Below are 14,200 nucleotides of genomic sequence, written 5' to 3' on the forward strand. Positions count from 1 at the left end.
GCTCTCTCCAATCTCCAGGTAAGATTTTGCACCTGGAAATTCAATGTATTCTGACTTTGAATTGTGGTTTCAGCTGTCTTACGTGGAGCTGTCTTCAAGATTACACTCACAGGCAGTCTGTAGCTCACAGAGTAGGGACCAGTACCTGGAATAGGAACTGACATCTGACGGAGGGAAGCCTGGGCACAATATACTATGGAGTGCAGCAATCCCTAACTGTGTTCCTTGCTGAGAAGGCATATTGATGGGTGTTGCATAAACTGAAGTCTGCAGATGCCATAGAAGCTAAGGTTAGTTAGAAGCATGGGACTGTGGCTTTGTTGTGAATTCAAATGGCTGGGTATGACTAGATCCATGTGAAATACAAATATATTTAATTACAGATAAAGAAAGGAGTGAACAACTTCCTGTACAGTGCTTGCAAGTACAGTATCTGTGATATCAGGATGGAAGTTCTCTGGTTGCTTTCAATTTTGGTCAGTGCTGAGATCTACTTTTAAATAAAAAGACAGAAGGACTTTTCAAATCATATGAATGAAAACAGACATACCTGTATTTGAAGAGAAAAGGAGTTCTTGTTGTAGGCAGTGTTGATTATAAAACCCTTTATATCACTGGCAGACAGAAAATACCATTTGTTCTTACAGACTGATAGTATCTATATCTTTGTGGGGCATGAGGTTAATGTTTGGTTTTCTTGAGTGAACCTGAGAGTTTCTTGCTGATTGATCTCAACTCAGCTGCTGAAACCCTTCAGAAAAGCAACACAGACAGCAGATTGGGGAATAGCAGAACAACATGCCTTAGATAGCAGGAAGAGTGGAGGAAGGTGCTCTGTTAGGGAGGTACAGGCAAGAAAGTCTTTCTTTCTCTGTGGGAGAGAGCAGACACCTTTATACCTCTTGACTTCTTAAGAATGGGGCTCACCGAGTGTTGGCACAGCATCAAGACTCCCTCCACACATGTCCCCCACATATAGCCATAAGGCTGGGGATGGGCAAGACGTGGGGAGGGGACATCACCAGGGCAGCTGCCCTAAACCAACCGAAGGGATATTCCATACCATGTGGTGCCACACGCAGCAATAAAAGGTGGGAAAGGGGAAGGAGAGGGGAGCCCTCATGATGATGTCTGTCCTCCCAAACAGCTGCTACACATACTGAGACGCTGCTTCCTGGGACGTGGCTGAACATTACTTGTTGATGGGAAGTAGAGAGTAATTTTTTTTTTCTTCCCTCTGTGCTTCTGAATAGCCTTTGCTTGTTTGTATTTTTTTTTACCTCTCTCTTTATTTCTCCTTTAATTAAGTTACCCTTATCTCAACCCATTAATCTTTTTTCTTCTTTCCAGCATACTTTCTTCTTCCCCTCTTCTTTTGATGAGAGGAGTTGAGAGAGCAGTTGTGGTGAAGCTCAGCTGTCCAGCAAGGTAAAACAAACACATACCCACTGCCAGCTCATGTCCAATTTTTCATGCACCAGCACCCTCAGGTCCTTCTTTGCAGGGCTGCTCTCAATCCATTCATCACACAGTCTGTATCGATGTTTAGGATTGCTCTGACCCAGATGCAGGACCTTTCATTTGGCCTTGATGAACTTCATGAGGTTCACGTGGTCTCATTTCTCAAGCCTCTCAAGGTACCTCAGGATGGCATCCCTTCCCCACAAAATGTCACCTGCATCACTCAGCTTGGTGTCATCTGCAGACTTCCTGAGGGTGCACTCAATCTCACTGTGTCATTTATAAAGATAGTAAAAAGTAGATCCCAATACTGAGGGACTGATCCCCCCTGAGGGACATCTCCTTACTGGTCTCCACCAGGACATTCAAGCTGTTGACCACTACTCTTTGGATGTGGCCAACCAGCCATTTCCTTATCCACCAAACAGGTTGTGCAGCACAGCAAGGAAAGAAATATTTCTGTGGCAGATACACTAAATCTGTCAAACTGTTACACAGAGGGATTGGAAACTACTAATATCAAATAAAACTACAAAGCACATTTTCTAATAAAACGAAAAACAAAGTTATATGTTTGTGATGTCAAATAAGATGCATTTTTTATCTGTGGTTTTCAAATGTCATTGTGGAGGCCAAAAAGAGGAAAAAAAAAAGTCGTGTATAATGGCCATTACCACTTCTGTGAAAGACAATGATGGACAACAGTTATGTGCCCTGAGGTGGTCCTCACATAGGCTTTCTCCTTCACAGATGTTCAGAGTGTTCTTTTCTCTGCTTTTTCAGGAGTCAGCTCAAACAAACGAACAAAAAAATCAATACATCCCTTAATCAAGAACAGCTTGCAGAGTTCATGAGAGGCTGCTGCAGCTTGCCAGGAGCCCATGACTCCTCTAGCTCACCCCACCCAGCAGCAGCTGCTACCCTGACTTTCCTTAGGGACTTTCTGGGAGGCCCCTGCAATAACAGAACCAGCTCCCTGAGTATCTAGACTATCTCAAAGCAAAGCCTCAAAACCATTGTTCCTGTTGTCTGTCTCTTTTCACTCCATTCATCAAGGTAAATTAGGCTTATGATCTCGCACTAGTCCGTGAAGAGCAAGGGACGATTCAGCTGTCTGTCTCAACCTTCCCTCTGAAGCTTGGAGTTACCTGTCTCTGAATACAGAGAACAGATCTCTGGGCTTTGATGGAGACATGTTCAGACTAAACACCGAGCTTGCAGAAGGATAGAACAGGAGAACCTGAAGCAACAGGACTGCATACAGTTTACAATTTAGACAGTAGGGGCAGGCAAAAGAAGAAGCATTGTCTCTGTGTTTTAGATTGCTGACTGCAGAAGAACTGGGAGGACTGGTCTGCATGAAGAGCTCACAGGAATGCAGTGAAGAACAGTTTGAAAGCAGGATATGTCAGCCAGACAGAAACCTTTTTCATTTGTGTTGTTTGTCTGTTTCATATTTAAGAAAGACTGCTAAGTTGACAGTCATCTACATAAACTTCACATACATATTTACACAGCGTATTTTATATATACATATATATAAAAACATATTAAGGGCTACTGTGGGACTTCAGAAATATCCTCCACGCATCTATCTAGTTTCATCACATGCTGTCAGTCTCTGTTAAAGACAAAAACTTGTGGTTTATGGCTTATTAGATGAGGTGAGAGCAGTGGATACTGTCTACCTAGACTTCACTAAGGCTTTTAACACTGCCTTCTATAAGATAATCATAGAGAAGCTGATGAAGTGTGGGTTGGATGAGGAGACAGTGAGGTGGACTGAAAAACATTAATTCCAGAGGATGGTGATCAGTGATACAGTCTATTTGGAGGTCAGGAAACAGTGGTGTACAGCAGGGGTCAATACTGGGTCCAGTCCTGTTTAGTATCTTCATTAATCATTTGGATGATGAGACAAAGTGTTTTCTGAGCTAATCTGAAGATGACCCAAAACGGGGAATTGTGGCTGGTAGGTCAGAAGGTTGCACTGCCATCTGGAGGGATGTGACAGGCTGGAGAAGTGGGCTGGCAGGAACCCTCTAAAGTCAAATAAGGGCAAGGGCAAAGTCCTGCAGGAGGAACAACCCCGAACACTAGCACCTGCTGGGGGCCACACAGCTGGAAAGCATCTTTGCAGAAATCGACATGGGGGTCCGGGTGGACACCAAGCTGAACATGAGCCAGCAATGTGCCCTTGTGACAAAGAGGGTTCATGATATCCTGGACTGCATTAGGCAAAATATTTCCAGCAGGTGGAGGGTGGTGATCCTCCTCCTGGTGAGGCCGCCTTAGAGTATTGTGCCCAGTTCTGGGCTCCCCAGTACAAGAGAGACATGGACATGCTGGAGAGAAACCAGAAAAGGGCCGCAAAGAGGAAAGGACAGAAGCATCTCTCCTACGAGGAAAGGCTGAGAGAGCTGGGACTGCAGCCTGTAGAAAACAAGGGTGAGGGGTGAATCTTAGCAATGGGGTAAATACCCGTTCAAAAGCCATCTGGACATGGCCCTTGAGCAGCTTGCTGTAGGTGGCGCTGATTGAGCAGAGGGCATTGGACTAAATGACCTTCAAGTATCCCTTCGAACATCAGCCATTCTTTGAAAAATAATCTGAGACTAGATTTTGATTGAGAATTTTTGATAAATCACCTATTTCAATAGATGATTTCCATTTCAGCTTTTAGGGGGGAAAAAAAAAAAAAAGTGTGAACTTTGGGAGTTTCTCCCATTTGCAAGACTTCTGTTCAACAGGTTCTACTAGTTTCATCTGAAAAGGTACTTGAAAATTAAATGATCCATAATTTTCAGATTGCCAGTCCTTGAAAACTTTCGGGATTTCAGTTTTCTTTCCCTATTCCGTGCAAGGAGGAAAAAAAAATCTCAAAATGTCCTCTGGGATAAAACAAATAATTTCCCTCCCACTCCCTATCATCCCCAAGTGAAACACTGGTACCAACAGAATCAACAGAAGATTACCACTCACAATTGCCTTAGGCTAGGCAATATCCTTATGGATTTTATTATGCACTCCATTTTAAGTATAAAGAATTTATTTTTACACTGATAGAATCTTTCAAAGCAGTGAGCTTTCTGAAGCTCAGTCTCTGTGAAGTTGCTAACCTTTTTAATTAATGCCATGAAGACACTCAATTCTCCTTTGTGCAATACAGTGAATTTAAATAAGTTAAAACAACAAGAAAAAAAAATCTCATTCTCTGATCCTTATGAATTATTTGCAGACAGTCCTGCCAAAACTGCAAAATTTTATATCCACAAAGCTTTCCTTTTGCACCTTCATACGGGGCAAAAATTCTCCTTCCTTCATTGTCAATGCAATAAGGTCTAAAGGATGTGACCATGCATATTTTAAAACCTAGGGAAACATAAGTAGAACTCACTATACTATTGAAAGTATTGTGTTCAGCCTTCAGGGTGAATTTTCTGATGCTGAAAGATTCAATTTAGACTTTTCAAGCTATTTTAACTTTATTTTTGACATGCAATATATAACATGGATGTGTGGGATAACACAGTATTAGTTATCTTGTCACAAGGTTTGATAAGATCATAAAGAATATTAGCAAAGTGGTGTTCAGCTCCCCACCTTTGTTCACTGGGGAAGGATTGGTAAGGTGGAAACCACTAGTGATGAGTTCAGAGAACGTGATTCAAAAAGATTTGCCTATTTCCCTTTATCTTCTAGCTTAGAGAATAAAGGGACTGTGAGAGGCAAAGAAGTCCTATGAGAAAGAGGGCAACAGACTGATGAAGTAAGCTGTTTATGATAGTATCTAATTTGTCAGCAAGGGGTCATAGCCTGACACACTCCTATCCTGGTAGCAAACATGTTATGATGTGCAGACAGACTGTCTATTAAAAAAAAAAAAAAAAGGCTATAGAGCAAAACACATATTCAAAGTCAGCCACAGATACAGAAAAAGAGTGCTTACAGAATGGCTGGATACACTTTTCCAGGAAAAGGGGTCAGAAAGGTGCCATCACTAATGAGATTTGAACAACGTAGAAGGGGCTGATTAATTGTGAAGCTTTACAGAAACAGTTTTTTGTGGACCATATAGTCTTCTCCTGCCCTCAAACACTCCTGTCTAATCTGAATTAAAGGTCTTTATCTAACCCTCCAGAATATGAGTAAATTGGGTGCTGGGTATGAAATACAGCTTTTCTGTTAATATATAGACCATGTAACATCTTAGCATGAGGGAACGTTGTAAGAGGTAAAGAATGGAAAGCACCTGCTACAGCACATAATATAGAAAGTCTCCTGCACATCTGCAGCCCCTGCTTAGAGCTGGACCCAGAAGCAGGGCATACAAAGGTTTCTCATATTTAGAACTGGTTAACAAAGAGACATTTTACTACCCAATTCAGTCGCTGGAGAACAGAGTGCCTGTTGCCAGGAAAATTCCTGCCTTATCAAGTCTGAGTTTCTTAAAAGTTTAAGACCATCTATGCACATTCCTTTTGTAGCCCAAGGCAGCACCAGAAATGACATATTATTCAAAATTGTAATGTGTAGGTCCCCCCCACCCCCAGCTCACCTACCAATGACTTAAAATCTCAGTGAGCCCTTGGTGTGTCTCAGTTCTTTGTACAGATTTGCAGGGACTCACATACAATTGTCAGCATTGTTATCAGAAGCAGTGCACTCACTTGCTTTGGCAACGTTGTACTGGTCTGTCATGATGAATGTCCATCTGTGTCTTTCCACTGCAAGACTAACATTAATATTCTCTATATTCATCCTTCTGAAAGCTGCAGATGGTACAGCTTCTCCTGCCTCATTACACGATGATTTGATGAAGAAACTCGTAAGACCAGGGACATAGCCGGTGTGTTGTTGTGGTTATCTGTAGCTACTTTACATGACAGTTGCGCTATGTCACATTCATGAAATAATACCAATTGCAAAGATGCAGCATCATGTTCTTTGTCTTGTTCAACTATTGCCTCACACTTTTGCAGATCTCCAGTTCCTCTGTCTTCTATGTTACAATACATGTCGTTCAAAATTTCCTGTTGAAAATGTTTCAGTTAGATATAGATCACACTTCAGTTGACTCATCTTAGCATTAAACTGCTTTAGTTATTATTATTCAGGGTCCAAATCCTTCACCTTTTTCAATAGACACTTTTTTTATTTGAACAGCATTTCTACCAAGATGTTGGACCTGATTACAAGAAATTAGGATTTAGATGTCTAACCCTAAATTCTACCACAAATTGCTTAACTTACATTCATTGTTGTGATCACACAACAATTACTGTCAAGGGCAAAACACGCTCAGTATAGGGAGATTAATTTATTGCCTTTCACTAGCGGACTAGAGCAGTAAGAAACTAAAAGCAAACCAAAAACACCTTCCCCCATCCACCCTCTTCCACCTTGTCCCCCCGAGCAGTGCAGGGGAATGGGGAATGGTGGCTGTGGTCAGTCCCTGACGCTTCGTCCCCTGCTCCCCATGGGGTCTCTCCCACGGGATGTTGTTCTTCAAGCACTGCTCCCACACGGCTCCGTCCCACGGGGTCCATCCATCCCCCAGGAGCAACCTGCTCCAGCACGGGTCCCCCACGGGTGGGCGGCAGCTCCCCCCACACCCCCTGCTTCTGCGGGGGCTCTCCATGGGCCACAGCCTCCTCCAGGCCACATCCACCTGCTCCACCGGGGGCTTCTCCACCCATAGGGGGCTGCAGCGTGGAGATCTGCTCCATGTGAGACCCATGGGCTGCAGGGGGATAGCCTGCTCCACCAGGGGCCTCTTCCTGCACAGCCCGCAGGGGAACTGCTGCTGCCTGCCTGGAGCACCTCCTGCCCTCCTGCTGCACTCACCTGGGGAGCTGCAGGGCTGCTTCTCACCCCTCTCTCCCAGCTGCTGTTGCATGGTGTTGTTTCCCTTCCTTAACTCTCCCAGAAGCCCACCCAGTGTCGCTCTCTGGCTTGGCTCTGGCCACTGGCAGGTCCCTTTTTGAGCCGACACAGGGCAGCTGCTGGGCTCTGCTCACAGAGGCCACTCTGCAGCCCCCCACTATCAAACCCTTGCCATGTAAATCCAACACAGTCTCTTTCTTCTTTTCTGATTATTCATACTGCCGGTATAGTACAGATCAAGTACTGCTGATTACTTTAAAAGAGACAGCCATGAGATCACGCTGCTCTTTGTGTAAAACCATAGCAACCACAACAACTTTCATGTCAACAAACTGTAGCAATAGCATAAGTCTTTCTAAGGCCAGGCCTTATTAATTTTAAGAATTTATGTCCACTAAAGTCATTGGGAAATTGAAAATCTGTAGTGAACTACAGGGAAAATGGACCAGATCCTCCACAGGTTATACAATTATCAGCATTGCCAAGCCAGCCATTACAGAGCCATGCTTCAGAGAGCAAGAGAGTCATTCTAAGCTTGGCTGTTCTTGTATGTATAAAGCAGAGCGTGACAATAGGAAACAAATGTTGCAGATGCCATGATGCTTTCCACAGTCTGTAGGCAGTCCGAGCATCTTCTTTGAAATAGGGACAACCCCTCTGTCACTGCAGGGTATTAAAGTGAGGCCTATCCATAGCATCCCTCCTCTAACAACACCTCCACTGTAATTTTTACCTGGCAAAAGAAGCTGCAAGCCTCAAAAACCTATCCAAATATGCTAAGTGACTACTAAATCATGGAAGGAAAGCCTGGCTCTTTGTCTATCCAGAGCAAGTGGGAGCCCTGAACATTTCAGAGGAAAGATCCCTTCCCTGAATCTGCAGCTGAAGATAAGAAACAACAGAACACCATCATATAAACAATAGAGGCAAACAGCATCCAGAGGCTTTCTAGCTTCCTCCAGAAAGTAGATCAGCAGCTTATCAGCCACACAGTTCATACTTTTGACCTATATTGTTCTTAGTCCAGGGGGCAATAATCCTCATCCTTAGTCCAGGGGGCAAAACAAAACCATTACTGTTCCAGGTATTTGTCACATTACACTAAAAAGCAATTGTTGCCAAGTAGGATTCCCATTTCAATTCAATCAAAACAGAATGCAGGAGGCTAATTATAAATAATTTAATTGCTTTTTGATGATCTAACATCCGTGATCCAGTCTAGATATTAAATTGAGCTAGATATTATCCCTCTAGCCAGGATGAAAAAACTTCCATTCAAAGTTTATAACTACAGCAAGCAGTAATATTGGGTCACTTGGTTGAGGTCAAAGTGCATTATCCTGCACCACAGAAGCCAAAGAAAGGAGAGGAGCAGGAACGTTCCACACCTATTGCATAAAGCAATGCCTGCTTTACTGGGACTGTCCACAGACCTCCGTAACCTTAATGATATCCCGACACTACTTCACTGATCTTTAAATTAAATGTCCCTGTGTCTGTGTTGCCTCTTATGACATTTTGTCCTGTAGAAATAAGCAGAAAGAAATATGCTGCAGATATCAATGAGAAGCCTTCATTCTCACCACACCGAACATGCTTCAGCATAGGCACCTTTCTGAATTGCTAAACCTTCAGGACTTAGCTATGCAGAGTGAAAGAGAATGGACCTTCCATGGTGCTGTTATGTTGACATGATTTTCTCTGACATCAAATTCTTCATCACTTGACCTTCTAGTAAATCAGAAGAAAACCCATAGGCATGCATCCTACCTTCCTGGCTTCAGGTGCAGACTCATATGCTTGCTCACAAACTCAGTCATGCTAGTGCCTTCACTCTAAGCACATGGACAGCTATACAGAAAGGTCAAATCAACTGCATTTGGCATTCCTGGTAAACACTATTTTACAATCTGGTAAACATGCATAGTCATGAAATACATGTTCAGAAAATACGTAAGAAAAATGCATGATTCCTCAACATTTAGGAGGATAAGCTGTCTTTGTGATGACTGCCCTAGCAAGAAAAATAACATTTAAGTCTTTATCATGGTCTCTGGCCCATATTCAGGAAGCTTACATTTCACCTAGCTCTCTCTTTTTTTTTTGTTCCCTGCAGCTGGTCCCAGGCCTTCAAAAATGCCAAGTGACATTTCAAGGCACTCTGTTCTAGTCACAGCTTTGGGTCCACTGAAAGGCTGGTCCACTGTTAGGGAATGGAAATGGGACAGAGAGAGTAGTCTGAGTGCCCCAGAGATACCATGCTTATGGCTCCCTTAGGACTGTAGAAAGGCAAATGTTAGATTTTTCTCTTTCTCCTCCATGATTTGTGAGGAACACAGTATGTAGATTGTCGTCCTCATTCATCCCTCCATTCTATTGCAATTATAAATAACTTCTTTATCCAAACCTGTGTCTGCTAGGGAGTTAGCAAAAAGAGTAGGCCAATGCAGGTGAGGCTGTCACAGCTCCATGCCCCCATGTCCAATCTGTAGCAAGGCTGAACATCTTTTCCAATTAGGCACATACACAAATGCATGTATAACACACATGTATTTGTCCTAACAGGGCAGCCACTGAACTGGAACAGCCTGATGTCTCCTTTGGTGTCCTGCAATGTTATTAACCACCTGACTACCTCCTTACCAGAAGGACGGAAGGCTTCTTTTTATTCCCATTTGCTTTACACCAACTTCAGGTGATTAATCCTGAAATATGTATATTAAGATCCACTTTCTGTTTCTTAAATAACTGTAAAGACTCAGATCTACTGTTCTGTTTCAGAACTCAGTTTTGTACCAGCCTTGGTGGAGTCTCTGTCCTCACGGTTGGAAGTACTTGATGATAAGTATGACAAGTCAAGAAAAGATATCTGATGTGGTCCTTCAGACTGCCAAGCCATCTTCTGGTCTGTCTGTGGATATTTCATCTATCCTTCGGTCCTAATTTCTGTCCCACAAAAGTTTGCTTTTCTGTGATAGCCTGAAAATTACTGTCTCTGCTGTAAACTGAACTCCTCTCTCAGTATTGCAGAAGACAGCAGGAACCTTCTTTAAAGTGGGAAAGCAGCACTTAATCTGCACACAATAAGAAGAGTTCAATTGACTTTATCATCTTATTTGCCGAGTCTTGTCCTTTAGCTAGTCAATATTTGTAATGAGTAAGCCTGTCTTCCTCAAAGTTTATCTAAAGGTTTTCCAAACCATTTAAGGTTCATGAGTCTTAAACCTATTACACATTTTCTTCATAGGTTTTCTAGAATTTTCTGGAGTGTTCTACATTACACACTGACATCAGGCAAGGGAAAATAATCTCCTGCTAGCACTAAGTGGGCAGCCTCTGAATCTAAGGGTGCTAATAGATGTATAAGCCACCCAGTCATGAAAAAGTACATACCACTTAGGATCCAGTATCATGAAAAGATCATCTTTCATGATGAAGACTTCCTCATAGCTTTTTAGTATCTCAGTTTCAAAAATGCAGCCATGAAAAAGGAAAAACTAAGTTAAAAATGTTGTTTTAAGGTAATCCATTAAACCTTCATCACTGGTTTGATTCTACCTGGAGAGAAAATCCTGTATACTGCACCAAATACAGTCAACTGCACAGTATATACTATACTGTATATATACTATATATACTATATACTGTATGTGTATATACAGTATATATAGTATATATATTATATACTATACTATATACCATATGTATATTATATAGTATATCGTATATAAATGCTATATATATTATATATACTATACATATTATATATACTATAGTATACTATATATATAGTATATACTATGCTGTATATAGAGTATAGTATATATTGTGCAGTATATGCATATCATATGTATACTACGTATAGTTTTGCATACACAAACACTACATAGTACATTATAAGGAATATATGCTACACGAACATTTTTTAGATTTGTTACTGTTATATGCATTGATTGTGCATTTAAATATGAAATATTAAATATGAAAAAATGCAGTAAGATGATAAATTGCTGATAATGAATGCCATAGAGGTAAGCAGCAAAAGATCTTAAAAGAAACTTGAAATCATTTAAGTATTGTAAGGGAATAGGGGAGCCTGCACCAAAACAATGAAAAATTTGATGCAGTGGAAAATAAATTATTTCTCATGTAAGAGTGAGAAAACCTATGGAACATGAAGTAGCTCCAGGAATCATACCAGCAATATCACTGGGAGAAAATATTAAGGGTAAGAAACAAATTTTGCAGGGGATCTGTAATGATGTTTTATTCAAACAACAGCTCCTGTTGGAAACAATGGTCAAGATTTTGAGCACACAAACCAGACTTCAAGAGCATCCTAATGACAGGTATTACAAGCAGCATTACAAGTTCTTGCAGAAATATTTACTGTGAAGGAAGAATGGAGTGTCACAAGTTCAGCCATTCACAGCAGCGTAGCTAAAGTTGGATGCCTAAAGTGTGTAAACAAGCCCCTTATGTTTTTTTTTCAGTGATTGCAGGAATTTCACATCATGCAGCTGCGACTCCCATCCAGAATATATCTTTCCTAATTAGCTTGTGTATATCTTTAAACTACATGTTATATGGGCTATTAAACAGAGGAAAAGCAAATTAAGAATGAATCAATCTCTTTCACCAATCACTTCCCAAAGCCAAGTTACAGTGTGTACCTGCGAGCATGGGTGTACCTGATGGGATCTGTGATGGAGCTGGTGCTCCTGGTCAGTTCTGCTTCACAGTCCAGCCATCCAAATCTCCTGCCACTCCACACAAGCTGTGTAAGCTCTCCACCTCCGCGCCTGAGTGCTTGCTCAGTAAAGTCATTTATCTGAACCCTTCTGTTTCCTTGTCTCCAGCTTATGTATCCCAAAAACAGTCATTGAGGAGGCACACAACAGATCTCTGCAAACTTGGGGCAGAATTAGATGGTACCAGGAGAGGAATAGCTTCTCTCACACAGACACACATGTTCCACTGTCTTACTCCTGTGGGTTCTCTTGAGAAAAGGAAAACAGGATCCCCCTCATAACTCTCCTGAATTTTTATTGTTCACAACCAAAATTAAGTCAAATGCACAAAGGCTGTGCATATTTCAAAAGCGAAGCCAGCTGCCTCATCACAGTCCCAGCTACCTGTGTGTTGCCACTGAGCAGCCAGCAGGCTACCCTGAAATCCTAGGGAAGTAAAGGCAGTATCTGAAGAACTGTGTTGTGTATCAGGAACATTCCTATTCAAAAACAAAACAAAACAAAACAAAACAACCTCTTATTTCTGTTTGGAAATCAAAGAACTTGCAGAGGCAGGGCTCCTTATTTACTGATGTAAATCTCCACACAGTTTCCATAGCAAAAGGGGTATTTCCCTGTACTTTGTTTGTTGTAAAGCACTGCTTACTGATATCAGGAAGCAACAAAACTAATCAAGACTCTCCTCATCCTAGCATCTTGACAACAAAATTACTAAATAAAGGAGCAACCCAGCTCAAGCATTTGCCATGCCCTTTCAGTGATGTTCATTCACACGTGATTGCCCTTTTCCAACTCCCGTTTGCAGCTGCTTTTCCCTTTCTTTCTCTCCACCTTTTGAACAGGAGAAGACTTTCTCACTCACGCAGAGCATTTTTAAACCAGAAGATGGAGGCACAAGCTCCTGGTCTATGAGAGCAGACAGCCTCACTCTCCACTGCTCTACATTACCCTGAGCACTTCTCACAGGGAGGAGAAGCAACCTTTCCTTTGAATGGGATATTCAGGAAATTTGGGATTTTTTCCATTCAGGGATCAGAGTTTCCTTACTGTTTCCTCTACACTTATCTGCTTGGAAACTGCAACCCAGTTCTTCACAGGGGCTCTTTCATGTTTTCATCCATCTGAAAGGGCAAGCAGAGGCTTTTTTTTTTTTTTTTTTTTTTTCTCCTGCATCTGCTCTCCATGAACTAGCTGGCTGCTTGCTGCATTGCCCATATCCTTCTCCAGGACTTTTAGGATGTGGCACCCACAACACTGCCAGTTTCTAATCACTCAAAGAAACTTGGAACTTTGTTCATAGTCATCAGCCTGTTCCCTGGAAGAAAGAAGCTGTTTTTCTGCACTGTTGTCAAATATTTAGTGTTAGTCACTGCTTGTAATTTCTTAGCCCCGGTGCTCAGGCTTCAGTCCTCAACAATGTGTCACTTTTCCCACACTTTGCTGGTCTTCTGGGTTTCCCATTAGGCAGTCACCAGGATGACAAATACAACAGCAGTCTTCAGTTCAGCCTCCTGAGTGTTATCAGCCAGTACATCAAAAATATAATGCCTTTTCTTTTTCTTATTTAATAACATTATCGGGGTGATGGCTATAGGCATTTGATGGGCTTGTCATATGCTCCACACTTCCATACAGGAAGATGAAGAAAGTAATAAAATAATTATTTGAATAGCACTTTATGGTTTAAAAGGAGTGATTTGATGTGCATGTATATAAGTCCAGACCCGGAGCTATTATATCCAATTAAAGCATTCTGCACTTGAGCATGCATTACAGTTAGCACACAGGAGCGATAGATTTATTTGTATTTTCAGTCTGGTCATAAAATTGAATCACTGTTTGCCTCCAGCTTAACCCCCTTACAGCTGAGTGGCTGGAGCAAAACTACAGATGAATCTAATAGACTAAATCTCCTCTTTGAAGAGACTGTACATGTCCAAGTTAAATTAGAGCAATTTTCTGTCTCTTGCTGTTTTTTTTGCTTTGTAGTACCATACAGTGCTGAGTGTCTCAGAGAAATCAGAGCACTGGTATCCTTCTCCCTGCTCCATAATACTAAATACATAAGCACTGGCCCCTTCCTAAGGTCCCTGTGGCAAGTG

The 14,200-nt window shown here is 41.8% G+C and overlaps 2 long non-coding RNA genes across 2 annotated transcripts in view; both read right to left on the reverse strand.

Annotated features, from left to right (window-relative positions):
• LOC137858357 (uncharacterized) overlaps nucleotides 1–14,200 on the reverse strand; it is a 173,710-nt gene that overhangs the window by 154,259 nt on the left and 5,251 nt on the right. The window lies entirely within an intron of this gene.
• Nucleotides 4,928–11,157, reverse strand: LOC137858365 (uncharacterized). The gene is made up of 2 exons (XR_011097680.1): nucleotides 7,309–11,157; nucleotides 4,928–6,494 (listed from the first exon to the last, which is right to left on the reverse strand). It is a non-coding gene; the product is annotated as an uncharacterized lncRNA (long non-coding RNA).

This window comes from Anas acuta, chromosome 1 (assembly GCF_963932015.1).
Source record: "Anas acuta chromosome 1, bAnaAcu1.1, whole genome shotgun sequence".
NCBI lineage: Eukaryota > Metazoa > Chordata > Aves > Anseriformes > Anatidae > Anas > Anas acuta.